Raw genomic sequence first — 27,022 nt, 5'->3', positions numbered from 1 at the left:
AAAATGGGATTGCTGGGTCAAAGGGTAAGCAGAGTTTGCATTTCGTCACATATTGTAAATTGATTTCCACGAAGGTGTTACGCATTTACCATCTCAGAAAGGGTAGTGGCGGGGTTGTCGTGAAGAGTTGGTAGAAGATTCAGTGTGAGCAGGCACCGAGGGTTAAGCGCAGTGGTTGTGTACAGGAAGCGAGCTGGTCGCTGCTGTTGCCATTATTATTATAATTATCTTTGCCAATCTAATCGGTGAAAAATGATATCTCAGCTTTGTTTTTTTTTTTACACTTTATTTTTTTAAATTTTTTTTAACATCTTTATTGGAGTATAATTGCTTTACAATGGTGTGTTAGTTTCTGCTCTATAACAACTCAGCTTTGTTTTTAACCGTGTCTTTTTTTCGATTCTGCAGGAAATGGAGCCCTTGGGGGGAAATGAACTATCTTTCTTTCTTAAGCCACCTTTATCAGAACCTTCCTGTGCCCCTGGGAGAGGCAGGAAATATTCAGGGTCCCTGGCCTGTGGTCCCATCCTCCCAGCAAAGCCCCTGGGACTTAGAAATGATTCCAAATCCCGTGTGGCTCTGGGTTTCCCAAGGCAGGTGCCAATCAGAGAGGAGGGCGGTTTGGAACCTGTGTAGGATGGGTGTTATGCCCTTGGGGAGGGACAGGCAGAGAGGTGAGGGCGCTGCAGGCAGAATCCACATGCCATTAGGAGTGCTTGGAGATCCCAGGTGTTTCTGGATGACATTAATGCAGTTAGATGAATATTAACAGAGTGGCTATTAATATTAATGACAATAATAAACAAGTGTGAGGATTATTTTTAAAGAGGGCTGCTGCTCCAGCTGTTGCCTCCCTTCGTTAAGAAGCTTCTGAGGTTCTCAGCCTTCCTCCTCCCAGACCTCATGCAAGAGTCAATGGCATCCTCGTGACCCCTGCCTGGGCTGGGACTGAGCCAGAAGGGCCTTTCCAACACCTCGGATTGAACGAGAATCAATGCAGGAAACCCCGAGTTTCCATCCAAGGCTCTCTGGGCCATGTGAGCGGATGGGGGCCAGGGAAGGGATGAATTGGCTTGTGTGTGGGCAGCCAGCTGCAAGACGCTGCTTCTGACCCTCTCGGGCATAAGGCCTTGCCGTCCCCATCCCCAGAGGAGCGTGGGCAGGGGGCTTGCGAGGGGCCAATCTCTTGCAAAGGTGGCTGGAGGAATTACCCTGCTAAAGTGGTCATGAATTATAGAAGAGCGGGGAGGAAGGCCCAGAATATCATATGTGTAAATAAACTGGAGTGGCGGCCACACATAAAAGCCAGCCACCAAGCTCTTGGACCCACTGCACCCCTTCTCCTGCGCCCCACTCGTGCCAAGTACCACAGTGAGTCGCTTGCAACCTCCTTCTTCAAAGGATTTGTTAATAAGTCAATGACGGAACATCTAAAGGGGAAAAATATTTCTCTTTATAGTTGGAGATAATTGTCCCAGGAAAAAAAAAACAACAAACCTTTAATTACAGCTCACATGGAGAAAGCTTGATTTGTGGGCAGAGCCCAAATGCTGAGGAGCTGGATGTAAAATATTTGTAATATTTAGGGAACCTAGAGTTTTACATAAAAGTAAACAGCATTGCCTGAAGGCACAATTTCCAGCAACACAATAAAATGTGCAGTGAATTTATGGCGGCCATCCATTAGCTCTTACCAAGGCAACGTCGCCCCTATCTGTCGTCCATCATTATAATAGAGGGTTAATGCACCGAATTTACATAAAAAAGTCATATTGTCTGCATGAATTATTTACACTCGAAGCTGTTTTTACAGCTTGGTTTCAAGCTGGATTCTGGGAGAGATTCTGCCAGTAAATTACTCTGTGGAGACCTGGTTCTATAACTACGCGCGTAGCCGGCAATGAAAAGAAAGGAAAATGGGCCGGCCCTGGCGGGTCGTTGGCGCTGACGCCTCGCGGGTGGGGGCTTGGGAGGCTGTGGGACTTTGCTGCTGCAGATGGGGCTCCGTGTCTGGACCCGTGGCTTCGTGGTTGCTGCCCAGATGCCCATGCGGTCAAAGCCAGTTTGGGCCGGTGGAAACACAGCGATCCTCCAGAGGTGTCTGAGGGCTCTTGGTGGCTGAAGTTAGAGGTCTTTTAGGGATCGGGGTCCTGGAAAAGGGAGAGGAGCTGCTGTGTTGGTTGGAGCAGGAGTCTAGCTCAGCAATGCAAGGGAGACCCATCGTCCCCATTGTAGAGATGGGAAGACTGAGACACCAAGAGGCACCTACTCAAGAAGCAGGAAGCCCATTCATTCCAGGTGGGCCTGGGGAATGTGGGATGTGCAGACACTTCAAACGTGGGGGGAGAGTGGGGCTGGGATGAGGCATCCTTGGGGTGCCAGTCCCCAAGGCTCCCATCTCAGCCCTTATGCTTTCTAGGACGTTTAGTGAATCGAAGGCAGTTTTTGTGGTTGGGCTGGGGATGAGCTGTTGTGTGGCACTGGGTCCTTAATTTTCTTCACTTTAGGATTTGGGGGCTGGGTGGGAGCTGCTCATGCTTCCAGGTGATGTGGAGCTAGGGGGGTCTAGTCACGCAATGGAAACACACCTGGATTTAAAATTCCATGCCAGCGGCGTGGCCTTGGGCAAGGCTTTTACCTTCTGGGGGCTCAGTTTCCTCATCTGTAAAATGGGATTTTTAATCCTGACTCTCCCAGACTGCCCCACCCTCCCGAATGACAAGAGGCTCAAATGGAATAACGTGCCCTGGGAGGTGTGTGATGTTACCAGCAAGGTCACAGGAGACAGAGGTCAGCAGAGGGAAGCCCTGAGGTTAGGGCTGATAGAGGGACTTGAAGAGCACAAGACAGACAGATGGAGGGAGAAGGCCAGACAGTCAGACACAAAGAGATAAAAAAAAAATCCCAGAGACAGAGAGATGGGGAGAGACAAAGAACAAACACAGAAACAAAGAGAAAGGGATAGAGATGGAGCAGCGGGAAAGAGTCGAAGGTCACAGGGAGAAAGAATCAGGCGCACGCAGGCTGCCGAAACCTCAGACATCCTGGAGCCCTGAGGATGTTTTCCTGGCCAGGGAAGAGGTTGGCAGGGCGGGGTCTGCACTGGAGCCACCTCTTGCCTGGACCTCCTTTCTCCCTCCAGGCCAAGTGGCTGGGCTTCTCTCTGGCCTGCAGGCTCCTGCCTCCTCTCCCTCTGCTTTTCTTTAGCGCCAGGAAGCCCGAGCCGGATGCTGGGCCCCTTCCTCCCCCATCCCCCAGCACCTGGGACGGGCATGTGCTTGTCGCTGCTGCTCTCCAGGTCTCCCGCCCTCCTGGAGCAGCCACCGTGGGTCCCAGGGGCCTGGAAACCACAAATGACTCCCTGCTGACGGGTTGCTGGCTGCCTACTGCCTGCCAGCCCGTCCCGCTGCACATGGCAGATAATCACGTGAGGCAAGGGAACCCCTCCTGCCCGTGGTCGTGTGATTTAAACCTGAACTTTGTTTTGCTTTCATTCCCCGGAGAAGCAAGATTTAGATTATAAATTTCTGTCTTCCTGGGAGCATGCACACACACACACACACACACACACACACACACACACACACAGCAGACTCCCCATGCATGAATACTTACACACAAACGTGTCCTCCCTCATTGCAAACCACGTGTGTACACATTCACATATGACGCGTCTGTATGCACACACGTGCCGTCCAGGGAACTCACGGCCACAGGTCAGGGCAGCAGGAAGATGCTGTGATGGCTGGAACAGCTGGGACGGGTGGGGTGGGCGGGGGAGGGGGAAATGGACAAGCAACACCGAAATTGCCAGAAGCGCTCCAAACCTCACCCCACCCGGTTGCCTGGAAGAGGGTAAAGAGGTTTATGCTTTTGTGTGAATATGTGTGTGCAAGTCTGTGTGCTTATGTGTGGGTGTTCCCAAGCGTAGGTGCCTTTGTGGACGCCGCTGGCCTCAGGCAAGCTTGGTGCCTCTCTCTTGGCTTCAGTTCCCTATGGCCACTGAGGGTCCTGCCAATTCTGACTTTCAGCTTTCCGGGTGACCACAACGGTATGTTACTCTGAGGTTTGAATAAACTGGGCTTGTGTGTGTGTGTGTGTGTGTGTGTGTGTGTGAGAGAGACAGAGACAGAGACAGAGTGACAGTTTGTGTGGGAAAAGATCTGTGGGTGTGTTTTGTTTAATGGAAGAATTAGTGAGGGTGAGGACATGAGGCCATCCTGGCTTAAAACTGCATCCTCCCTCTTTTTACTCCTTCTCTGCTTTAAAATTCTCCATAGCATCCACCACTATTGAACACACTATATTTACTTAGTTGCTGGTTTCTCTCTCCCCTGCCAGGATGTAAACTCCATGAAGGCAGGAATTCTAGCTGTTTTGTTCATGTCTGCATCCCCACTAGTAGAACCATCTCTGGCACATGGTAGCTTGTGTGTTCAATAAATATTTATTGAATGAATGAATGAATAACTTTATCATCTCTTTCAAGAGTTCCCATAAATGTCATTTTTTTTTTCCCTGAAAATGCTGTTAATCGTAAAGTATCACCTGTGGACCAGTAGGAGTTGACGTCACCAAGGTGCAGATGAAGGATGGAAAGCAAGGAGAAAGGAGAAGTTCCTTTTTAAGAAAGAGAAAGTTGCTTATCTTTCCAGGAGCAGTTTTGATGGAGTTCTGAGAATGAAAAACAGATTTCAGGGTATCAGGAAGGGAGGTGGAGAAGACCAGGTAAAGACAGTTGGTTTGGAAAAGAGTTGGAGGAAGACGGAAAAAACATATTAGCTGGAAGAGGCAGTGGGGTCCCCTGATCATTCTCACTAACCTAGAGACATTCATCAACCTTCCTGTCAAATGACCCAGGTCCATGGTATGTGGTAGCTTAAGTAGGTTTTCAGATACTTGTGACAGGGAGTATCTCACTGAATGTGGGAAGTAATGGAAAAATGTCTAGGATTGGGCTTTCCAACTCAGGAGCCGCTGGCCAAGCATATGTGGCTATTGAGAATGTAAGTGTCACTTAAAAATTTTTTTTTATTGAAGTATAGTTGATTTACAATGTTGTGTTAATTTTTGCTATATAGCAAAGTGATTCAGTTATACATATAAAAATTCTTTTCCATTCTGGTTTATCGCAGGATATTGAATATAGTTCCCTGTGGTACACAGTAGGACCTTGTTTATCCATTCTATATATAATAGTTTGCATCTCCTAATCCCAATCTCCCAATCCATCCCCCCGCCTTGGCAACCACAAGTTTGTTCTCTATGTCTGTGAGTCTGCTTCTGTTTTGTAGATAAGTTCATTTGTGTTGTATTTTATTTTATTTATTTTTTTGCAGTACGCGGGCCTCTCACTGTTGTGGCCTCTCCCGTTGCGGAGCACAGGCTCCGGATGCGCAGGCTCAGCGGCCATGGCTCACGGGCCCAGCCGCTCTGCGGCATGTGGGATCTTCCCGGACCGGGGCACGAACCCGTGTCCCCTGCATCGGCAGGCGGACTCTCAACCACTGCGCCACCAGGGAAGCCCTGTGTTGTATTTTAGATTCCACATATAAGTGGTATCATATGGTATTTGTCTTTCTCTTTCTGACTTCACTTAGTATGATAATCTCTAGGTCCATCCATGTTGCTGCAAATGGCATTATTTCATTCTTTTTGATGGCTGAGTAATATTCCTGTGTGTGTGTGTGTGTATACACCACATCTTGTGTCACTTTCTTAATGGGGCCCTGACCACCCACTTAAAATTGCTACCTGCCGCCTCCCAAGCACTCCAATTCCCCTTATCTTGTTCTGATTTTTCTTTTTCCCATATCACCTTCCAATATACTGAATGATTTACTAATCTAAGTTGATTTTTCACTGTTGCTTTCCCTGTTAGAATGAAAGCCCTCACAGGGAGCAGGGCCTTGATCCTGTCTGGCCACTGATGTATCCCACGTGCCTGGAAGAGGTCCTGGCAGGTAGCAGGTGTGTAATCAATATTTAGTGAAGGAATGGGTGGGCTTCTGTCTGTGTAGGGAGGGTGTGGTAGACTTCGGAAGTGTTTGTGTGGATGTGCTTGTAAAGCGAGTGCTATGGGGGTGTGATTGTTGAGGGGCTGTGTTTCTGACCATTGGGATGGCCGTGTTTGGGAGGACGGGGGCCTCGCTGCAAAGCTCTGTCCTCTGAAGCCCGAGGCCAGTTCTCTGATAGAGGTTTCAGGTCCTGGGCATCCTGCTTGGACGTTGTCAAGAGTTTACAGCAGACTCAGCAGACTTCTGGGGGTGGCTTCCCCCAGAATCTCAGGAATCCTTTCCTGGGCTGGCTGTCCCTTGGGTGGCCATGGACTTGAGCCCCAGCCCTGGCAGCTTCCTGAGCTCACTCCCTCATTCCCCCATGGGTAGACCTGGGCCCCAGGCTTAGTGAATTCCCTCAACCTGCACCTTGGTCTGAGCCCTGGGCTGGGAGGAGTCGGGAGACGGGTGAAGGCTGGCGGTCAGTGCTGGAGGACGTTCATGCTGTGGGGATGGACTCAGTATCTGGATATTCTGGGCATGTGGCTTCTGGGAGGAAACTTGAGCAGGTGGGGATCCTGGCCATCGGGGGTTCAGGAGGCAGAGGTCAGGTCACAGGCTTCAGTGTTTGACAGCAGGTGGTTGGACCCTGATGAAAGGCTGGGAAGAAAGTCCAGGTTGGCCTTGTGCTTAAAGCTGAGTCAAGGGCCCGGGGGTCAAGGAGCCTAGGATGCGCGTATGGAGATCAGCCTCGGGGGCCAAGGCCAGGAACCCCCTGAGCACAGCTTTCGGGGAGCAGTCCCTCAGCCCAGCCCCTTTCTATGTGAAGGTGGTGGGAGCAGAGCTGCTGGAAGGTGGGGGTGAGGAGCGGCCACCCCTGTGGACAACAGTGTCAGGACCCAAAAGGCGCTCAACCATGTGAACTTTGGGCCAAGGCCCAAAAGACAAGTGCAGCAGGGCCAGAGACAGTCGCCCCCTGAGGCCAACACTGAGGAACCATTGCCTAATGTTTAGGGTCACACAGAGCTCTGCTTAGGTTTCACACTCTCCTGCTGTGTGATCTTGGAAAGCTTACTTAACCTCTCTGAACCTCAGTTTCCTCACAGGCAAAAATAGAGATACGTTTAATTTCATACCAGAATTGACAGAATTAGGCTGCTATTCTCACTGTTATTACTTTACTAAAAAACTACACAGATCCAGGAAGGGAAGACTGTCTTGACAGAAATTCACATGGAAAAGAGCCAGGGTTTTGGCTGATCTCAAATTAGTGTGAGGGCCTAGCACAGGTACTGAAATCTGTGACACTCAGAAAAGAGGGCAGTGACCCCTGGAGCCAACATGGGTTCACCAAGACCAGGCACATCTTTCAGATTCTCGACAGCTTAATGACTGGTGGATAAAGGAAATGGGCTAGCATGTGGTGGAGTGGAATCGATTTACTGAGCACCTACTGTGTGCTGGATGCTTTGCATACGTGGTCTTGATCTTCAGAAGCTTGTGCGCTAGATGTGACAGTCTTTATTTTGCAGATGAGAAACGGAGTCTCCGGGAAGTTAAGTGACTTGCCCAAGACCCTTGGAGTGGTGATTCAAGCCTGGATCTGCCTGACCCTTTCTGCCATATCACGCTGTCCTGCAAGACACTGGACAGGATCTCTCATGACTCTTGAGGACATGATGGATGGTCGTGAGGGCACAGAAGGGGCTCCCATCTGGCTGAATGACAACCATGGAATGTTCTTATAAGTGGAACCAGGTCAGTCTGTGAAGGTCTTTAGAGGCTGCTGTGGGGCCCTGACTTCTATCCTGTTCTGACCAATATATGCCAAGGACCCAGAAGAAGATGTAGAGGGTGCAGGCCTGTTATGACCGTTGTAGAACAGAGGAAAAGGACAGAGGAAAGCTCAGATAGCAGGATCAGGATCCAGAAAGATCTCAATAGGCTGGAGTGACAAGGTGAACTTAGCATGATGAAATGTCACAGGGATAAATGCTGGGGCCATCTTGACTACAGGAAACCATTGTAGAGAGGAACAGCAGCTCATGAGAAAGGGATTTAGGAGTTCGAGGGCCAATAAATTCAGTATGAGTCTGTAGGCTACATTAATAGAGGTATGGGGTTTGAGTCAAGGGAGGGGGACCACCGTCTTGGTCCAGCCTGCTCTCTGCCCTGAGGCAGTCTCTGTTGTACATATTTGAAGGTCATGTGTTACTTTCTGCTTTTTCAGCCCTTCTTCTTTTTTCCTGTGGGGGGGTGGGGGGTGTTCTTAGAAGGGCAGAGCCCTTCTGGAGGTTGACCCTTAGATTCTTTCCAGAGCAGCCCTCCAGAATGACACCTTTGAAGGTGGAAAAGAAGCTGCAGCTTTTTTGAACTTTTCTTTGAGCAGCAAGTGCTGGATCTGATCTATATGCCAAACCGCTCTCATTTGGGGAGAGGAAAGTGCTAGTCGCTGAGTGTCGTGGAACAGGGAGGGGTCCTGGTCCCCTTGGCTGCTGGTCAGGTGTTTCCACCGCTTTTCCAGCTGTCTCCCTCTGCTCTTGGAGCCCTTAGTCCGGTGGTCATTGGTTTGCCAGAGCCTGGCAGGGCTGGTTCTCCCATGCTGGAGGCAGGCAGGAACAGAGAGCCTTGCAGTTGCTCATGTCAGGGCTGGATCCCTGCTCGAGCTGGGGTGTCACCTGCCAAGCTGAATTCGGCACAGGAAGTGCCTGGCGGGGAGACGTACATTTGAATTTGGAGGTTCTGTTCCACTCTGAAATGCACTTCTTCTGGCAGCTGCAGTGAAGTGAAGCTGTTGCACTTCCCTCTCTCGTGCCAGAATCACAGCCACTTTTTCCTGAGAAAGAAACAGGGCTGCAGACAGTTTTACTCATTAAATACTTCTTTTCCTCTTAAATCTGGTTTTGTAATTTTTTTTTTTTTTGCATGACCGGAAAAGTAAAATGGATGGTATTGAAATAAACAAGGCATTTGTTATAGGAAGGTTAAAGCAGATTGTTGGGGGTGGGGAAGGGGGTGGGGATGCCCCACGTTTCTGCACACAGGCTGCTCATAGCCTGTTGAGGATGGGAGTGAGAGAGAGTCTGCTCACCTCCCAGACCAGAGGAGCCTTTTTCTCCAGGTGTCTTGGGGATTCGCTGAGAAAGGCTGTGGGAAAGGGAACTATCATTTATCAAGAGCCCACTAAGTGCTAGGCCTGTAATGTGGGTGAGGTCATTCAGTCCTCATAGCAACCTTGGGGGACAGGATCCATTCTGTAGATAAGGAAAGTTGAGGCTCAGAGGGATTAGGGTGAACCAGTCAGGGATATACTTACTGAACTGGGATTTGAACCTCCCTCCCTCCGACCTCAAATGCCATGCTCTTTTTGCCCCTCGTTGTTACTGTGAGCAGTTGTATATCGAGCTGGGGGGATGTAAAAGGAGGAGGCAGAGGAGAAGGAGAAGGAAGAAGATGAGGAGACATCGGCCAGCTCTGAGGAGTGGGCATCCTACCTGGCAAGACAGAACAAGACCCTGACCACAGTGAGTGAGCCAAGCCCTAGTTGCTGAGTTCTGACAAATATGGGTGGTTTGGGGGGAAGGCTGCGGAGTGTGGATGGGTTTGGCTTGATAACCAGGATGGGCTTCCTGGAGGTGGAGGTCCCTGGAAGTTGAATGTAGGTGAGGGAATGGTCTTGCTGCATGAGCAAAGGCAGGAAAGGTCCGAGTCTGGCTCGGGTGTGGGGAGGTAAGTCCGGGGTGGGTAGTGATCATTGCAGTAAGAATGTATACGTTAGAGTCAGGGCAGTGGGGGTGATCAGGTTGCAGAGTGTATTGTAAAGAAAGAGCCCTGGGCTGAGAGGCAGATGCCTAGTTCTTGTCCTGGCTCCGCCACTGGCTTGCTATGTGATCTTTGGCAAAGCCCTTCCCCTCTCTGGGCCTTAGATTTTCTGTCCAAAAGATGGTGGAATTGGACTGGAGGATCCCTAAGGACCTTTGTAGGGTCCCATAAAGAAAGAAGGTGATGGGCTTCCCTGGTGGTACAGTGGTTAAGAATCCACCTGCCGATGCAGGGGACACGGGTTCGAGCCCTGGTCTGGGAAGATCCCACATCCTGCGGGATGTGGCTCTAGAGCCCGAGAGCCACAACTACTGAAGCCCGTGCGCCACAACTACTGAAGCCCGCGTGCCACAACTACTGAAGCCCACGCGCCTAGAGCCCATGCTCCGCAACAAGAGAAGCCACTGCAATGAGAAGCCTGCGCACCGCAACGAAGAGTGGCCCCCGCTCGCCGCAACTAGAGAAAGCCCATGCGCAGCCACAAAGACCCAACGCAGCCAAAAATAATAATAAATAAATAAATAATAAATAAATTTATTAAAAAAAAAAAGAGGGTGACAGTAGAATCCAGAAGGCCTTGAGTATCAAGACGTGGCATTAGAATCATGAAATGTTAGTGCTAAAAGGACCCCCGTTGACTAAACCATGTTACTTTATGTCTTAAAGGATGAGTAGTTTTCAAGGCGGAGGGAAGGTAGATGGGAGAGGAAAAAGAGGGCATTCCAGGCAGGGGGGTATAGCATGAGCAAAGGCATGGTTGGAAGCAAGAGGCAGGTGTGCAGGGGACACCAAGCTATTTGGTGTTGTTGGAGAATAAAGGCCAACACGAGGTGGAGGCAGAGGTCAGGGATCAAACAGGAGAGGGAGATGTGGCCAGACCTTGGAGAACCAAGGGGCTTTGACTGCATCCTCTGGGTAATGGGGAGCCATTGAAGGGATGGGAGGGACATGCTCACAGCGGCAATTTTGAAAGACCACTTTGGCAGCTGTGTCTGTGATGGATTTGGCCAGGGCTGGGAGTGGGTCCAGGCCAGGGATGAGTGCAGAAAGACCAGTTAGGACGTTGCTGTCTCATCTCAGGTGACAGTCTGAGCCAGGAGAGCAGAGTGGGTATGATGGGGACAGCGTCTGTTCCAGAGGAACTAGGGAGTGGAGTAGAGAGGACTTGCTGATCGATTGGTTATGGGGAGTGAGGAAGAGGGAGAGTCAGGGACTCCAGGTTTCCAACTTAGTGATATTCACTGAGACAGGAAATACTGGAGGAGGGATAGCCTTTTGGGAAAGGTGATGAATTCAGTTTTGGATTTGGTGAGTTTGAGGCATCAATGGAACAAGCATGGAATGGCTTTTTCATTCATTTGCTCACTCATTCATTCAGTCAATCATTACTGGGCATTTCCTATGTGCAAGGCACAGCTGGATGCTGCCTTCCTGGAGCTGTCAGTCTAGAGGGGCATTCAGAAAGTTCTTCCTTATGCCGAACCTCGATCTGCTGAACTTTCTCCCACTGGTCTTATTCTGTCCTTTAGGACCTCTCACGGGTCTACCTTCCTTCCGAGATGAGAGATCAGTGACTGTGGTTTCCTGTATTGCCTCTGGTTCAGGGAATATGGAGCTGTGCAGAGAATGTGGACTTTAGAAAATTGTAAAGAAATGGATTTCAGCCTGAGTGCCTTTTTGTATCGCCTCATCTGTTACGTGGGTTTTGTAAAACCTCTGTTCCAGGCAGTGGTGTGCTGGAATGGGTTCCTACTGGCTTATAGAACCAATTAAGGGCATTTCTTCCCAATTCTGTGTTCAGTGACATCCCATTGGGAGCTGGAAGTTGACCATGGCGGGAATATTTACACCACAGAAATGAGCAAATACTACAAATCAGGGCTCTTTCATTCTTCCAGATTGCTGGATGGCAGATAACGAGCATACCACTGCTTACAGAGCTATGGTTCGGAAGATGGATGTTGAACCCCTGGCACACGGTCCCCACATGTGCACACATGCTTGGCACACAGTAGGTGTCATAAGTGTGACTACCTTCTCCTTTGACATTTCTCTTGTTTGAGAAAGACTCCTGTTTCCTTTGCTCAGAATAATAACTCTCCTTCAGCCAGGGCTTTCTCCATGTTTCAGACAAGGTGGTTCTGATGGAAGCTGCCATCCTTCTTACTCCCCTTGGACTTCACAGAGAGATGGATTTTGGAGTCTTATGAATCTAGGTTTGGATCTTGCCTTTGCCTCCTGCTAGCTATATAATAATAACCCTGAGCGAGTTATTTAATTGCTCTGAGCCTCAGTTAAGTCACCTGTAAACTGAGGGTGGACAAGCCCCCTTCATTAAGTTGTTGTGAAGATGGAATGAGGTAATGGGTGTGTGGGTGTGCAAGGACCTGGCACCGAGGCAGCAGTTTCAGTGAAAGCTTGACCAATGCAGGTCTCCTTCTCCAAAGAGTCCAGCATGCACTTGGGCGCCAGCTCTGGCAATGGGAGGTGGGGGAAGGGAGGAATCGGGGTCGCATCCTTGGGAAAGGTGTTTTCCGGTGGAACATGTAGGCCGGGAGAGGCTGTGGGCTGTAGGACCTTCCAAATGTATTCCGAGTGCAGTGGAGGGGAACTCCCCCAGGCCACAGTTCACGCTTCCAGGGCCCTCACCTGCAGATCAACTCCTATCGTCAGCTCGGCTGGTGGGTTTCTGGGGTGCCTGTGGCAGCCTGGGCTGCACTGATTTACCACCCTGGCCCCAAGCAGATTAAGTCACCCAGAGTCATTTGAATTTTACTCGGCCTCGCCACACAAGTCTTAGAAACTGCTGTCTGGCAAGAAACTTTCTCTGTAGTTTTTGGAGGAAGCCTAAGAGCTCTAGAAGTTTAGGTGACTAGGAAGAAGGAGGTGGTGCCAGGGGGTTTCTGCATCTCCAGGTCAGATTTGAATTGGGGAGTGGAGGAGGGAGTATGGGCCGTGTGTATGTGCAAGAGAGCGAGAATGAGAGCAAGAGCGAGAGAGAACTTTCTGTAGATGCCATTGGGGCAATGTCACCTCTGGCTGTGTGACATAGGGGGCAAGTCACTTAACCTCTCTGAGTCTCAGAAGATTGTTGTGAAGGTCAAAAGAGCTAGCTTGAATCAAGTGTTTTGTAGGCTTTAATGAGTTCTGTCATTACTAATTGGGAAAAGTGGACGAATGACTACATAAATAAATTGTATATGGCTGTGGTTACCGGGTATTGAGCAGAGTAAGGGCCCTGGAAGCTAAAAGGGAGGGGGCACATTATCAGAGTTCTGGGGCTTGACTTGGGTCTTAAAGGAAGCCTAAGTCCCAGGAGAATGAAATGGAAGGGGGTGTAGTACAATTAAGATCGTCAGCACCCCATCCACTCCAGATTCTGTGTGGCTCTGGAGATGGGTCCTGGTTGGTTTAGCCAGTCAGGATAATCCACTCCCTCCCCAACCTCGGCACATCGGTTGGTTGTAAACCAATCAATACACACATCGCTCTGGTCATAGGGATTGGTTTAGGTTGGCCCAATCAGACAGAAGCTCAGAACTTTTGTTAGATGGCTGGGAAAAGACATCTAATCTCTCTCTGTCTGGATTCAAATGAGGAAGTATGTGGTCCTAGTTCCTAGCAGGCCTCTGGTGACTAGGAACATGATGTGAGACTCCTGTCAGCATATGGAGGTGGGAAGAGCCTGGAAAATCACAGAAAACTGGCATCCCACCCTTGATCAAACCATGCCTGAAGGCTGCAGCCTCTGGACTGTTCAGTTAAGTTGCTAAATAAATCCACTTTTTCAGCCAGTTGGGATTTCACTTTTGTATTTCTTGCAAATAAAAGCTGATACAGAGGCTGATGGAGGGATCTGAGCTGGGAGTGAGAACCTGCTTGGTGTTAGGCAGTCATTAATGAGGAGAACATTTCAGCTGGAGTAAAGTGTGGGTTAGTGATGTGTGATGGGCAGGGGTGGTAGTGGCTATAGGAAATAAGGGTGGAAGGAATTTTGGGGTTGCTTAATGGAAGGACTGAGGTGCAAGTTTAAGAATTTGGACTTGCTTCTTTTGACAGTGGGGGATAATCGAAGATTTGCGAGCAGTGGAGGGGGAGTGGTAGAGTGACGCCAACACGGTGGTATTTTGGGAAGATCAACATAAGATTGGGATATAGGTTGGATTGGAAGGAGAATTTGGGGTCTGAAACTTGAAAAAATATTATTATCTACTGACATTGCACATACTGCATGGATTATCTCACTTATCCTTACAACAGCAGCCCCTCTTTTGTAAAAAAAAAATGCATTTCAAAGATCTTGAGGAGTGTAACATGAATAAGTCATATAGCTAGTAAATGGCAGTCAGGACTTGAACACAGGTCATCTGACTTCAAACCCTCTACCCTTATTCCTCCCATTTGTGATAGCACAGATGACAAATTAATATGGGCCAGACCAGGATAGTGGTCACAGAGCTGGAAAGGATGGAACAAGAGATGCTAGGCTGGTGAAACCCTAGGTATAATCTTGTTAGAGACAGAAACTAAACCAGGATAGCTGTTGTTATCAATATTTTAAAAAACACTTTTCCTAAAGTGCTAGACATTGTAATTAGACAAGAAAATGAAAGTATAAATATTGAGGGAGGTGAGAAAATAGTCATAGTTTGCAGATAAGATGATTATTTATCTCGAAAATCTAAGACAGTTTCCTGAAAGCAATTAGAAAAAATAAAGAATTTAGTAAAAGGACCTGTAACAAAACAATATATACAGAAACTAATGGCTTTTCTGTTTATAAAATGACCATCTAGAGGGTAAAATAAAAGCCCTCATCCACAGTGTCGAGAAGAAAACAATAACACAAAATAGCTGGAAATAAACTTTAGAAGAAACACGTAGAGTTTACATGAAGAAAACCAGAAAACTTCTGAGGGCTCTAAAAGGGGCTTGAATAGATATTACATACACCTAGTTCTTGGGTAAAAAGATTTAATACTATAAGGATGCCAATTCTCCTTAAGTGAATGTACAAACTTAAGATAATCCAATCAAGACCCCAACAGGATTTTTAAAAAAATAAATTTATTTATTTATTTATTCATGGTTGCGTTGGGTCTTCATTGCTGCGCGCAGGCTTTCTCTAGTTGTGGTGAGTGGGAGCTACTCTTTGTTGGGGTGCGCGGTCTTCTCATTGTGGTGGCTCCTCTTGTGGTGGAGCACAGGCTCTAGGCGCGCGGGCTTCAAAAGTTGTGGCGCACGGGCTGAGTTGCTCCGTGGCATGTGGGATCTTCCCTGACCAGGGCTTGAACCCGTGTCCCCTGAATTGGCAGGCGGATTCTTAACCACTGCGCCACCAGGGAAGCCCCAGGATTCTTCTTTTTTCTTTTTCTTTTGACAAAAATAATTATAAAGCTAATCTGGAAGAATAAAAAATGAGAGTAGTCAGGAAAATTCTGAAAAAGAAAAATGATGAATATTTAGTCTATCAGATATTAAAATATTTTATAAAGGACAATAATGAAAATTCTTATGTAAGAACAAACAGATCACTGGGACATAACAGACATCCAATAGAATCCAGATATGGATACAAGTATTTAAGGGAATTTTATATCTGCTAAAATGGCATTTCAACTGAGTTGGGAAAATGTGGGCTATTTTATAAATGGTGTTGGGATAATGGGCCAGCAATGAAACAAAAGCTGATTTTCTTCCTATTCCAATAAGACCAAGCTATGAAGACCATGAAGATATAAATATGAATGAATATTTTGGTCATCTTAAGGTGGAGAAGGGCCTTCTAAGCATGATATGATATCCAGAAATCAGAAAAGATTGATAAATTAGGATATATGGAAATTTAAAACAAATACCTGAAAGACCATTAAAAGGAAAGTAAAAAAAGAAAGGAGGGGAAGCATATATATTAGACAAAAGTTGAATCTGATCTCAAATGTACAAAGAACTCTTACAACTCACTAAGAGATAAATATCTCATTAGAAAAATGGGCAAAGGACAGGAACAGGCAATTCACAAAGAAAATAATTACAAATGACCAAAAAACATAAAAAGATATTTATTTACTCCAACTAGTAAACTAAGCAATGCCAATAAAAATGAGTGTCATTTGCCTTCTGATTTGGCCGAACATTGAAACCTAGGGCTGGCAAGGGTGTGGGCAGACAGATGCTTGAGTACTGTTGTTGGGATTCATTGTTGTAAGTTTCCTGAAGGGCAGAGTGGCACAATTAGAAATAGCCTACCCTTATTGCAGCAATCTCATTTGCAGGATTTTATTCTAAGGAAGTAACTGCAAAAAGGAGAAAAGAGATATGCAGATAACTTTGTTTATGAGAGTAGAATATTGACAACATTCTAAACCATCAATAGAGACCCAGCTAAAGAAAGTATGATACATACATGCAATGGAATACTATGAAGTAATTAAAATAATTTTGCAGATCTCTATTTATCGACATAGAAAGATGTCTATGACATATTGTTGAGAGAGAAAAGCAGGTGTCAGCGAGAACAGTATGTATAATACAATCCCTCGTCTATAAAATTATATACATAGATCTCTGTGTGTATATATGCAGAGATATGTCTGAAAGCCTGTTCACCAAAATGCTAGGGGTAGTTATATGTGGGAGGTAGGATTTTGAGTGATTTTTCACTTTCTTTTTCATACTTTAAAGTATTGGTTTGATTTTTTTAAAAAATAATGAGGCTATATAACATGCTTTTCAATCAGAACAAATAATCGGGCTATTTTTGTTTTGGAAATTAGATAAGTATTAAACAGGAAGAATCAGCACGTGGTTTCATGGATGTGGATAAGGAGTCAAGACACAAGCCAAGGGCTTCCCTGGTGGCGCAGTGGTTAAGAATCTGCCTGCCAATGCAGGGGACACGGGTTCGAGCCCTGGTCTGGGAAGATCCCACATGCCTCGGAGCAACTAAGCCCGTGCACCACAACTACTGAGCCTGCGCTCTAGAGCCCGCAAGCCATAACTACTGAGCCCGCACACCTAGTGCCCATGCTCCGCAACAAGAGAAGCCACCGCAGTGAGAAGCCACTGCAGTGAGAAGCCACTGCAGTGAGAAGCCCGCGCACTGCAACAAAGAGTAGCCCCCGCTCGCTGCAACTAGAGAAAGCCCACGCGCAGCAACAAAGACCCAATGCAGCCAAAATAAATTAAAAAAAGAAAAAAAGACACAAGCCAAAATTTTGGGGAGGATTAGGTGGGGTGGAAAGCCCAGGGCAGAAGCTGATTCTGGAGGAAGGAGGAGATGCTGGGTTTTCAGAGATTTGGCTTGTGGCAGTGGCCAGCAGGCAGCAGGGCTGCCTCCTAGGAGACTGATCATAGAGGCACAAACAAGTGGTGGGGAGTCTCTTCCCCAAGGACAAAGCCAGCCATGGATGAGATCTCGGGGTGGGGCGGAGTGGGGAGGGTGTGCATCAACAGGAGAGGGCTGAAAGCCAGGCCCTGGAACCTGGCCATGTTGATGAGATGGGAGAAGAATCAGGACGAGTGGTCAGGAAGGCAAGGAGCTACCAGGGGCATAGAGTGCCTCGGAATTCCATGGGGGCAGGGGTGAATTTCCAGAGAAAGGTCAACCGTATCTAATACTGCAAAGGCACTGACATCAAAGAGAGGGCACAGGGCTTGGCAGATAGGAGTTTGTTGGTGACCTTGGAGAGAGCCGTTTGATGGGGGAATGAGGCTGTACATGGTATGTGTGGGAGTGGGGGAGAGTTTGGGATGGGAGAAAGGAGGGTGATAGCCTGGGAGAGCAGATTTGAAGGAAAGGGAACGAGCCTTGATCAGGGACGGCAATAACCAGCACGTGTGCCACCCTGCCGGCTCCCCAGCACTGGCAAGCATAGTAATCAGTCTGCCGAGCCCAGATGAAACCTCAGCATCTTTCTCCCAACAGCCAGGCCAGGGAGACGCTAGTCATCAACTGGACTTGGCTGGTGGGATTTACCTATTTTCCATGCCTGGCTTGAACACATACTTGACGGGTGATGAGAAGGAAGGCATGGAGGGGGCGATGAAAGGTGCTGGAGAGAGGAGGCCTGGGGGAGCCAGGGCCTCCAGTGCAGGTGTGGACTGTGGCCTCAGCCTGGGAATGCTTCCGGGTCTGGAGCCCAGGATGGTGGGAGCGCTCTGTCTGTGAGGCTGAGGTGAGTAGATGCTAGAACAAATTCATGCTTGGCGTGACGCTGTGGAAAAGCCTGACTGTGTGTGAATTGCTGATAGATGCACAGATGTTTGGGAGCCCACCATGGCCCACCACCTGGCTGTCCAGGGAAGGCGTAGCAGGGACCCCATTGTCAGGAACACCTGGCATAGAGGGGGGTCTGCCTGTGGGTCCCAGCTGCGGGGCCCGAGAGCAGAATGAGGAGTTGAGGTTCTTTTGTGGCTTGCTGGGAGGACTTTTAGGGAAGACACTCAGTGTGAGTCAGCTGCCATTGACTCCATTGGTGTTTTGATTGCATCGGTGGGAGCACGTGGACCTGGATACGGGAGGTAAAGGCCCTCCTGGACTCTCAGTGGCCAGAGCTTGTCTGGAGCAGTGGAGGAATGCAGACGCGTGGGCAGAGCTCGCCTACAGGAAATGAGAAGGATGCGGGGAGGCCCAGGCATTGTGCCCAATCTAGGAGAAACGCAATGCTTGAAGAAACTCAGGCCATAGACTTTTGCTGTTAACCTGCAGAATCACTGTTTCCTAAAACGTGCTTGGAATCCTAATTTATTGAGGTTATTCCATGGAGAAGAGTTCGGTGAACAAATACGTTCATGAAATGCAGCACCCGCAGTGTAGTGCGTGGGAGCGTAGTAAAGGCTCTGAGAAGTCCTGCAGCGAAGAAACTTTGATGTAGAGTTTTCCCCAGTTTATTCAGCCACAGAAACATCTTCAACTTAACACCAGTCTATCTCCTGCAAGACTAGCGGCTGCCTTGGGGCAGAGGGAGTGACCTGTCCTGTGTGGTCCCTGGGACAGTGTTTGGGCCAGTGCGAGGACATTGCAAAGAGGCCGATTTTGGCTCAGTTCAAGGAAGAAGTTTGCTACCATTGCAGATGTTTTAACCATGAAAGAGGCAGTAAGGGAATTCCAGTCTCTAGAGGCCTCAAGCAGAGTGTGGACCTATCAGGGATGCCGCAGAAGGGAGCCGGGCTCCAGTGGGTGTCATCATTGATTTCTGGGGTTCCATGAGCCCTCGGAGAGGGGGTACCGCTCCCTTGGAGCCTGTTGCCTGGCTGGTATTGCCGCGTATTCAGCTCGAGGATACTTGGGACCCTTGAAATGAACAGTCTGTGAAGGTGAGATGCGAACACATAAATATCCTCATTAAGTCCCAAATACACATCCCAAACTTTACATAACAGGAGCAGCAGCTGGAGACGCCCACAGCCCTAATGGCTTCTCTGTAGTAAGAGAAACCGCTTCTTCCATTCATTTTGGTAATTGCTGGAGGGAGCCAGCTGCGCAGACTGGCGGTCAGGCAGGCGGGTTTGTAACAACCCCTAGTGGGTGCCTCCACGAGGACGGGATGCTGCGGGGAGCGGAGCGGGGCCTGAGGTTGGGAGGTCATCTGCTCAGCATCCGTCCTGATCCCCACGGGCCCAGACTGAGCTGCTGGGACCAGATGCGTCACCTCCCAGGGACTTGACAAACAAGATTCAGAGCAGCAGGAAGGACTCTGGGCCAGGTACAGGCGCGGGGATGGGAACGGCTGGCAGAAAATTACTCCATTCAACAAATTGTGCCAGTGCCTTCTCTGACTCTTGTGCTGGGCTGGGACACTGAGGAGGATGGATCGGCCTCCGCCCCTGCCCTCAGCGCTCACAGCCTTGGGGAGGAAACAGCCATGGACAGGAAAGGGCTGGCATCAAGGCAAGCTTTTAGGACTGGGGGTACCGAGGGTGGAGAGATGGCCTCCGTCCTGGGGAAAAGGTCAGAGAAGCCTTCTTGGAATAAGAGACAATAGTTTGGGGCCTTAGAAGTGAGTGTGACCCAGGGAGGGAAGAGTCACCCGCAATTGGGGTGTTCCCATCTGCAAAATGGGGCCAAGGTTACTGTGGACTTCTAGTCCCAAAGCGACATCTAGTTTGTCCCCTTGCCTCCCGGTCTCTAGCAACCATCCAGGATTCGTGAGGACCCTCTTGAGATTTCTTTAAGGGAGCCCCAAGCATGGAGCTCTCAGCGGGGAGCAGTCCTGGATGCTGCCATCGGGACCTGGGCCCTGGGCCCTGGGTGGTCGGCCAGAATGGACGCCCTGGATCAGTTGCGTTCGAGCCTCTCCTCGGAGGGGTCCCGGGGAGGGCTGTGGCCCAGGCGCTCTACCCTCCAGGCTTCCTGTGGGTGGCAAGTGAAACTTTTCTTCCTGGTTCTCTCCCAGCAGCAAGCTCCATCCCCCCAGCCCCAAGTGGCGGCTCCTTGGGCCGGAAACAATGTGCTTTCTCCACGCCTGGGAGTGGAAGTCAGCAGTTTGGCACCGTCTGGCTGGCAGCCTCCACCGGCTTCCTTTGGCACTTTATTGGCAAAGGCGGTGACATTTCTTTCAGTTGGGTGGGTGGAGCTGTTATGCAAACTCCCGCTCTCCTCATTCGCCAGATGAATATTCATGACTCAGGCAATCTGTACCAGCCAGACTTCCCTGAGGGCGGCAGCTTTTCTTCTCTTACCCTCTCTCTTTTTCTTTCTCCTTCTCTCCTTCCCAGCTCTTCGGAAGGCTGGAGCGCAGCTATATTTAATTTACAAATACGGAGCTCTTTAGCTTGCCTTTTGCGGGGCAGGCTTTGGGGAGGAGGTGCTGGCAATGGGAACAGGGATTGAGGCATTGGGTCCCTGACCTTGGGCCTTCAGGGCCCAGCACCCGGGACCCCAGCTCCTGGGAAGCTCCTGGGTCCGGAGCTCCCTTTGGGATTGGCATTTGGTGCCTGCACACCTGAAGGGGCAGCAGCCTGTGCCACCCCATTCCACACTGGCCCCCAAGTCGAACATGGACATGCGGAGGCATTGTTTTTCTGTTCAGTGCGTGGGCCAGGCCCCACCGGTATGTCTTTGCTCGCCGGTCCCCTGCCTCCTGTGGTCTCCTGTTTGTCAAGGCGCACCCAGACCCTGCTCCAAGCCCCAGACCAAAGCCCAGAAGGCAGTGGGGCATCTGCCCTTCACTGCTTTCCTAGAGAAGGCACACATGCCTACTTAGGGTCCAGTTCCCCGGGGACACACCTGCTCCCTTTCTGAGAAGGATGGCTACCTGCTTTCCTTTGTCTCTTCCCAAAGAATCCTCAGAAACTCTGACAGAGGGGTCAGAATTTCCAGAATTTGCCAGGGAATTTGGTCTCAGCAAGGATGTGCTCGTGTATGGCTTGTGTGTGTGTGTGTGTATGTAAATATTTACGCACAGCTTAAGTGAGTCTGTATGCCTACATCTATGATCGAGTGGTTGAGTGTGTGTCTGTATGTGTAAGGGCGTGAATGTGTGTGTGGCGGGAAGTCTGGGAATGTCTACATGTGTGAATGTGCCTCTCCAGTTAGAGTTGTGTGTGTATCTCTGTGGGTCTGGGAGGGTTGTGGATGAGGGTACTCCTGGGGGGCCGAGGCTTGTGTGTGTGAGTGTGTACGTGTGTACGTGTAAGTGAATTGTAGGTGTGCGTGAGTGTGTATGTGCGCTTCTGAGAGCCTGGGGGAGAGAGTGTGTGTGTGTGTTAGCGGGCAATTCCCCCGCCCCGCCCCCCCCAAAACCTTTTCCTCTCCAGCGAGGTAGAGGGGGACGTCCCCCTCTTTCCCCCGCTTTGCAAGTGTTACAGATTCTATCCAAGGACGGGAACAGAAGGCTTCCCAGCACAGAGTGTCCTGAAATTACTTTATATTCCCCCCTCCTTGTTTCATCTAGTCAAAATAGCAGGATTAGGCTCACCCATTCTCCCTGCCCACCACCCAGCCCCGGGGGAGGGAGAGAGGTGGGCCGTCCTGTCTGACCCCCTCTGAGAGCACCTTGGAGCCCCGGGCCAAGGAGCTGTCTTCCAAATCTCCTCGTTAGGCGGCCCATGCTTCGGTGGCAAGAGCCAGATGCCTCCCTGCCTGCCAGCAGCTGCCAAGCTCTTCCAGACCTACATCCAGGCCCGGCCTCGTGTACAAATATTCAAATTTGCATCTTTTCTGGTATGCAAATGGAGACATGACAAATAGCCAATTAGGGTCAAAAGAAGCACTCTCAACCAATTAGTTGTAGGGTCGATTCCTTTCTGCTGGGGGGTGGGGGAGACTGGGCCCTCCTGATGCCCTCCCAGCCCAGGCCCTCACACTCTGGCAAGGCCCGTGTGGCCGGGGCTGTGGATGTTCAAAGAGGACTGAAACAGGAGAAGCTGCTTGAATGCCAGTCCCACCTCTGACTCGTAGCTGTGTGCCCCTGGACTCACTTGCCCAAGCCTCGGCCTCTTCCTTTGTGAAATGGAGCAGTGATAGTGACCATCTTGTCTCCAGTCCTCCACCCCAGAGTGGTAAGACTTAGAAGAATTTGGATGTAAACAGCCTTTGGAAACTATACTAAAATTTCTCTGATAGGCACGTCACTTGTGCTCCTCCCAAGTACTTTCTGCCCTTGATTTCGTTTAATCTTACCCTCTGAATTAGAAGAATTAGGTATAGTGATGATGGCAGTCGGTTTCATCGTGGGTGTCAACTCTGGCCAATTACGAATGACTGCCTGGAGTGGAGTGTTAAGAAGGATTCTGCGTCCACGTCTGGAGTCACCAAGAGGGAGACTGTGATCAGTTAGTGATGTCGCTGTGGGCAAGTCATTGTACGCTGGGAGCTCATGTGCTGCGTATTTACTGACCATGAAAGAAGTGAATTTGGAGCAGGAACCTGGGTTCCAGTGCTGTCTGCTCCCTTTCGGAGCTCAGCTTCCTAGTATAAAACAGGGAAAAGAACACCTATGTCTTAGGGTTGTTGTAAAGGTGAAACAAAAGAAAGTTAGGCAAAATCTCCTGATCATCTGGGGGGTGATGTGTCCATTTAATGGACGTGTCAGAGGGACAGGTATATTGTCCCATTTCAGAGGTGAGGGGCCTGAAGCCTGCAGAGGGTGGATGACTTGGAGAAGAGGAAACTGGCAGCCTCGCCAGACAGACCTGCATGGCTGGAGCTTTTCCTTTCTCTGCCACTGCAGGATCCTGGCTCCCTCCTGCCACTCCCACGCTGATGTCCCTAGCGGGCTGTAACACGCCCCGCTGGCCTGGCTCCACTTTGGGGTGTGAAGTTTGGTTGAGTTGGCACCTGGGAGAATGGGGCAATTGCCATACTGGAGCCTGCGGCCTGGGCTGGGGCCAGGGGGCAGATGAAGGGATGGTGGGAGAGCCTGAGTCCCAGGAGCTAGCCAAAGCTGGGCAGCTGGCCGGAGTGGGGCAGGAGAGGACCTGACTTGAGGACACCCCCGAGCTTAGAGCCCAGCCGTGCCTGTGTGCGTGTGTGTGTCTGTCTGGCTGCTGGCAACGCCTGAGCATGTTGGCTAGTGTCTGAGTGTGCCTTTGTGCATGTACGTGTGTCTGAGGATGCATCCGGGAGTATGTGTCCTTATGTGTGTGTATATGCATCACCTGTCAGTACAAGAGTTAATTAGGTACATGTGTGCACATCTATGTGTCAACATGTGTCTGGGTGTCAGTGTGTAACAGTGGACGTGTGCCTGCACGTGTGTATAAGTGAACTTCTTGTACAAACGCATCTGTCGGTATTTGAATATGTGTGTCTATACGTTTCTGCCTGTATCTGTGAATGTCCATATGTATATAATTTTCAATATCAGTATCACAGGTGTGTCCATATTGGTGCACGTCTGGCCACCTCTGCCAGTAAATGTGGACGTGGGTCTGCGCCTTTCTGTTGGCATCCACCCAAGTGTCCTGGTTACAGCATGTGTGTTCTTCCCAGTGCCCTGTGCCTCTCTGTATGTTGTACACATCTGTAAATCTGCCCATGTACATGTATCAGTGAGTGTCTCTAGGGCTGTGCCCGTATTGCTCGTGCATTTCTGTGTGTGCACGTCTACCTGTGAGGGTGTTGGTATTACCTGAGGATGCACGCACAGCTGTATCAGGGTGAGCAGGGTGGAACCTTCTGTGCGGTTTCAGCAGCTCCAGGTCATCACTTCGGTCTTTTTCTTGTGGCTGGAGCCTCCTGGACATTTGTGTGCCTTTGCTACGTTTGAAGGGAAGATTTTCTCTGTTTCCCAGGGTGCCATCCCGACTAGATCAGGGCTTGGTACTTCTGGAGAAGGACCCACCTGCCCTTTGGCACTTGTTTATTTCTCCCTTCTCCTTTTCCTTATCTCATCTCCTTTTCTTTATCTATCCTTCCTTCCCATTCCCCTTCCTTTCTCCCCTTTTCTCTCTCCCTTTCCTTCCCTCTTTCCTTCCCTTTTTGCAACTCACTTGAAGAGACCCGGCCTTGGGCTGCTCTGGAGGTGACAGATGAGCCTTAGAAGCCCCACTTTAGCCTCTAGAGAGGGGCTCCCCATTCCCATCCTCCATGAGGACTCAGCCCCAGAGCCATACACGCTCCTGGGGCTCTTTAGATTAAAGTCGTTGCACCCTCACCGCATTTTAATAATTGCCCCAACAGTAGCTCCGAGTGAGAACCCACGCTTTTTCTCCTTCCATTTGGAAGGGTCACCTCCCAGCCTTCCTAAAGTGCTCGTAAAGGGTGGCCCCACTACCTGCTGGAAGACCTGCTGGCTCGGACTTCGGAGCACCTCTGCCCCAGCTCAACTGTGTGACGACGGTCCCTTCTGCCACCGCTGGACCTTTTCTGGGATTGAGTTTGGGGCTGCTCTTCCTCCTGTCTTTGTTCAGACTCCAGCCAGATTCCTGGCTGGCCCTCCCTGTTCAGTTACTTGGGTCATTCCCAGGCAGCCTCACCCTGATATAGTTCCTCTCATGTGCTGGCTGTAGATGTCTCTTCTATTCTGTCCCACAGGGACTGGGTCAGAGTCATCCCTGTCTGCCTCAGGTGCCCTGGCCCACAGCAGTGCTTGGTGATGGATGATTCTGGTAAGAAACAAGGTGTTCCAGCTCATACCTTGTAATTCCCAAATGCCTTCTGTTCTTTTTACGTCTTCTCCCATCACTGATGATTTTGGATGGAGTTTACAATAAAATGATTGATTAAAAATTGGAAACTCTATAAATGAAAATAAAAATGCTTAACACCAGTAAGTCTAATGTAAAGAGAAAGCATGTTAAGATGACATTTAAGATGGACAATTCCAAATTAGCATGAAGTTCTCAAGTGTCTTGATTATGATCCCATCTCTTGGGGTCCTGGCTAGATGTTTCTCCTTGATGGAATCCTAACCAGGCAGGCACTGAAGTGGGGTGTGAAGAACTTGGGTTCAGGTTGAATAAGCCTGGGTTGAAATCTCTCATTCACTGGCTGTGTGACCTTTCTGAACCTCAGTTTTCTTATCTGTACAATGGGGATAAAAGACCTACTCCATAGGGCAGTTGTGAGGATGAGAGAGGATGGTGCACAGGACCAAGGGCAAAGCTTGGTGTATCATTCTGCCTTCAGAATACACCCAGAATCCAACCACTTCCCTTCACCTCCACTGCAATGGCAGCGGGCTGAGCACCATCCTCTGCCCCCAACTCCCCAGTGGTCTATTCTCTACACTGCAGCCACCGTGATCCTATTAACAATTAAGTCACGTTACATGACTTGTCTGCTCAAAACCTCCAATGGCTTCCATCTCACCTGGAGTAAAAGCCAGGGTCATCACAGCAGCCTCAAGGTCCCACAGGATCAACCTCTCCATCTGTCACTGTCTCTGCTATTCTCCCCCATCTTACCTCCTTCTAACCACACTCCTCTCCTGGCTCTTCCCCAAACATGTCAGCTACAGTCCTGCCTCAGGACCTTTGCATGTGCTGTGTCAGTTGCTGGAATGCTCTTCCCCTAAATATCCTCATGGCTCCCTCTGTTGTGCCCTTCAGGTCTTTACCCAAATGTCCACTTCTCTGTGAGGAATACCCTGCCCTTCTTTCTGATTTATTTTGTCTATGGCACTTATCACCCTTCAGTATACCATACCATACTTTTTACTTATTTCCTATGTTGCTTGTCTCTCCCCAAGAGAATGTAAGCTCCTTGAGAGCAGGGATTTTTATCTTTGTTTCCACCACCTGGAATGGTGCTCAATAAATTTTTGTTGAAGGAATGAACTGCTTGTCATTTTGGAGAGTCCCAAAGCAGAGGAGTGGCTGTCCACCAACTCAAGCAATCAAAGGTTACCATGCTCCTGTAGCTCTGGACAGGGGACTTCAGCATTATTTCATTAGTGAGGCAGTGGGGACACTCAGGAGGAAACCTGCCCCCAGGCTTCCTACTAAGGGTAGCCAGCCCAGGAGGAAGCACCCGTGTGCTGATTCCTGACCCAGCCTGTGAGTCAGCAGTGTGTCCTCATGCGCCAGCCAGAGGCCAGGGCCGCCTGCTCCCTGGCATTCTCCATCTTTTATCTCCATGCACCATGGCTGCAAGTGAATTCAAGGCCAATGTGGTCTTTCTTGGAGGCTCACCGTCACCTGGGACTCTCCACGGGAGAAAGAGCATTCAGACTAATGGAGGGGGTCCAGCGCGGCGCTGGGAGGGTCAGCTATGAGAAGGGCATGGGACGGGCATCAGGCCAAGTGAGCAGCATAGGCAGAGCCAAGCATGTAAGAATTCCTTGGTGTGCTGGGGAAGGGCGGGCTGCAGGATGTGGCTGGAGTGTGTCTCCCTTACCTAATGAGAGCTTCCAGAAGCCTGGAGTGGGTCCCAGCCATCTTTGCCTGTCCCTCTGAAACAGTGCTCAGCCCTCAGTAGCGTTGTCAGTATCTGCTCGGTGGCCTCGTTGCCTCAAGGCACAGAAGAAACAGGATTGTGAAGGTCACACTTGGGAGTCGGTCTTGGTCTTACCCACCTTTACTCTAAAGTAATTCATTCACCTTGTACACTGATGGTGGGAATGTAAATTGGTGCAGCCGCTGTGGAAAACAGTATGGAGGTTCCTCAAAAAGCTAAAAATAGAACCACCATAAGACCCAGCAATCTCACTCCTGGGTATATATCCCCCCAAAACAAAAACACTAATTTGAAAAGATACATGCATCCCAATGTTCATAGCAGCATTATTTACAATAGCCAAGATATGGAAGCAACCTAA

At 49.5% G+C, this 27,022-nt stretch overlaps 1 long non-coding RNA gene across 1 annotated transcript in view; it reads left to right on the top strand.

Moving 5' to 3' along the window:
- Positions 1-26,425, top strand: part of LOC149750780 (uncharacterized) — a 69,698-nt gene extending 43,273 nt beyond the window's left edge. Inside the window, exons 2-3 of the long non-coding RNA XR_016387756.1 lie at positions 5,882-5,970; positions 7,529-26,425. This is a non-coding gene — a long non-coding RNA (uncharacterized LOC149750780). The remainder of the gene's footprint in view (positions 1-5,881; positions 5,971-7,528) is intronic.
- The last annotated feature ends 597 nt before the right edge of the window (positions 26,426-27,022 follow it).

The sequence above is a fragment of the Delphinapterus leucas genome, chromosome 1 (assembly GCF_059928025.1).
Source record: "Delphinapterus leucas isolate spDelLeu-1000000601 "Yukka" chromosome 1, BTC_Dleu_Yukka2, whole genome shotgun sequence".
Classification (NCBI taxonomy): Eukaryota; Metazoa; Chordata; class Mammalia; order Artiodactyla; family Monodontidae; genus Delphinapterus; species Delphinapterus leucas.
The sequence above is the reverse complement of the archived record's forward strand: the minus strand, read 5'-3'. Positions and strand labels throughout refer to the sequence as shown.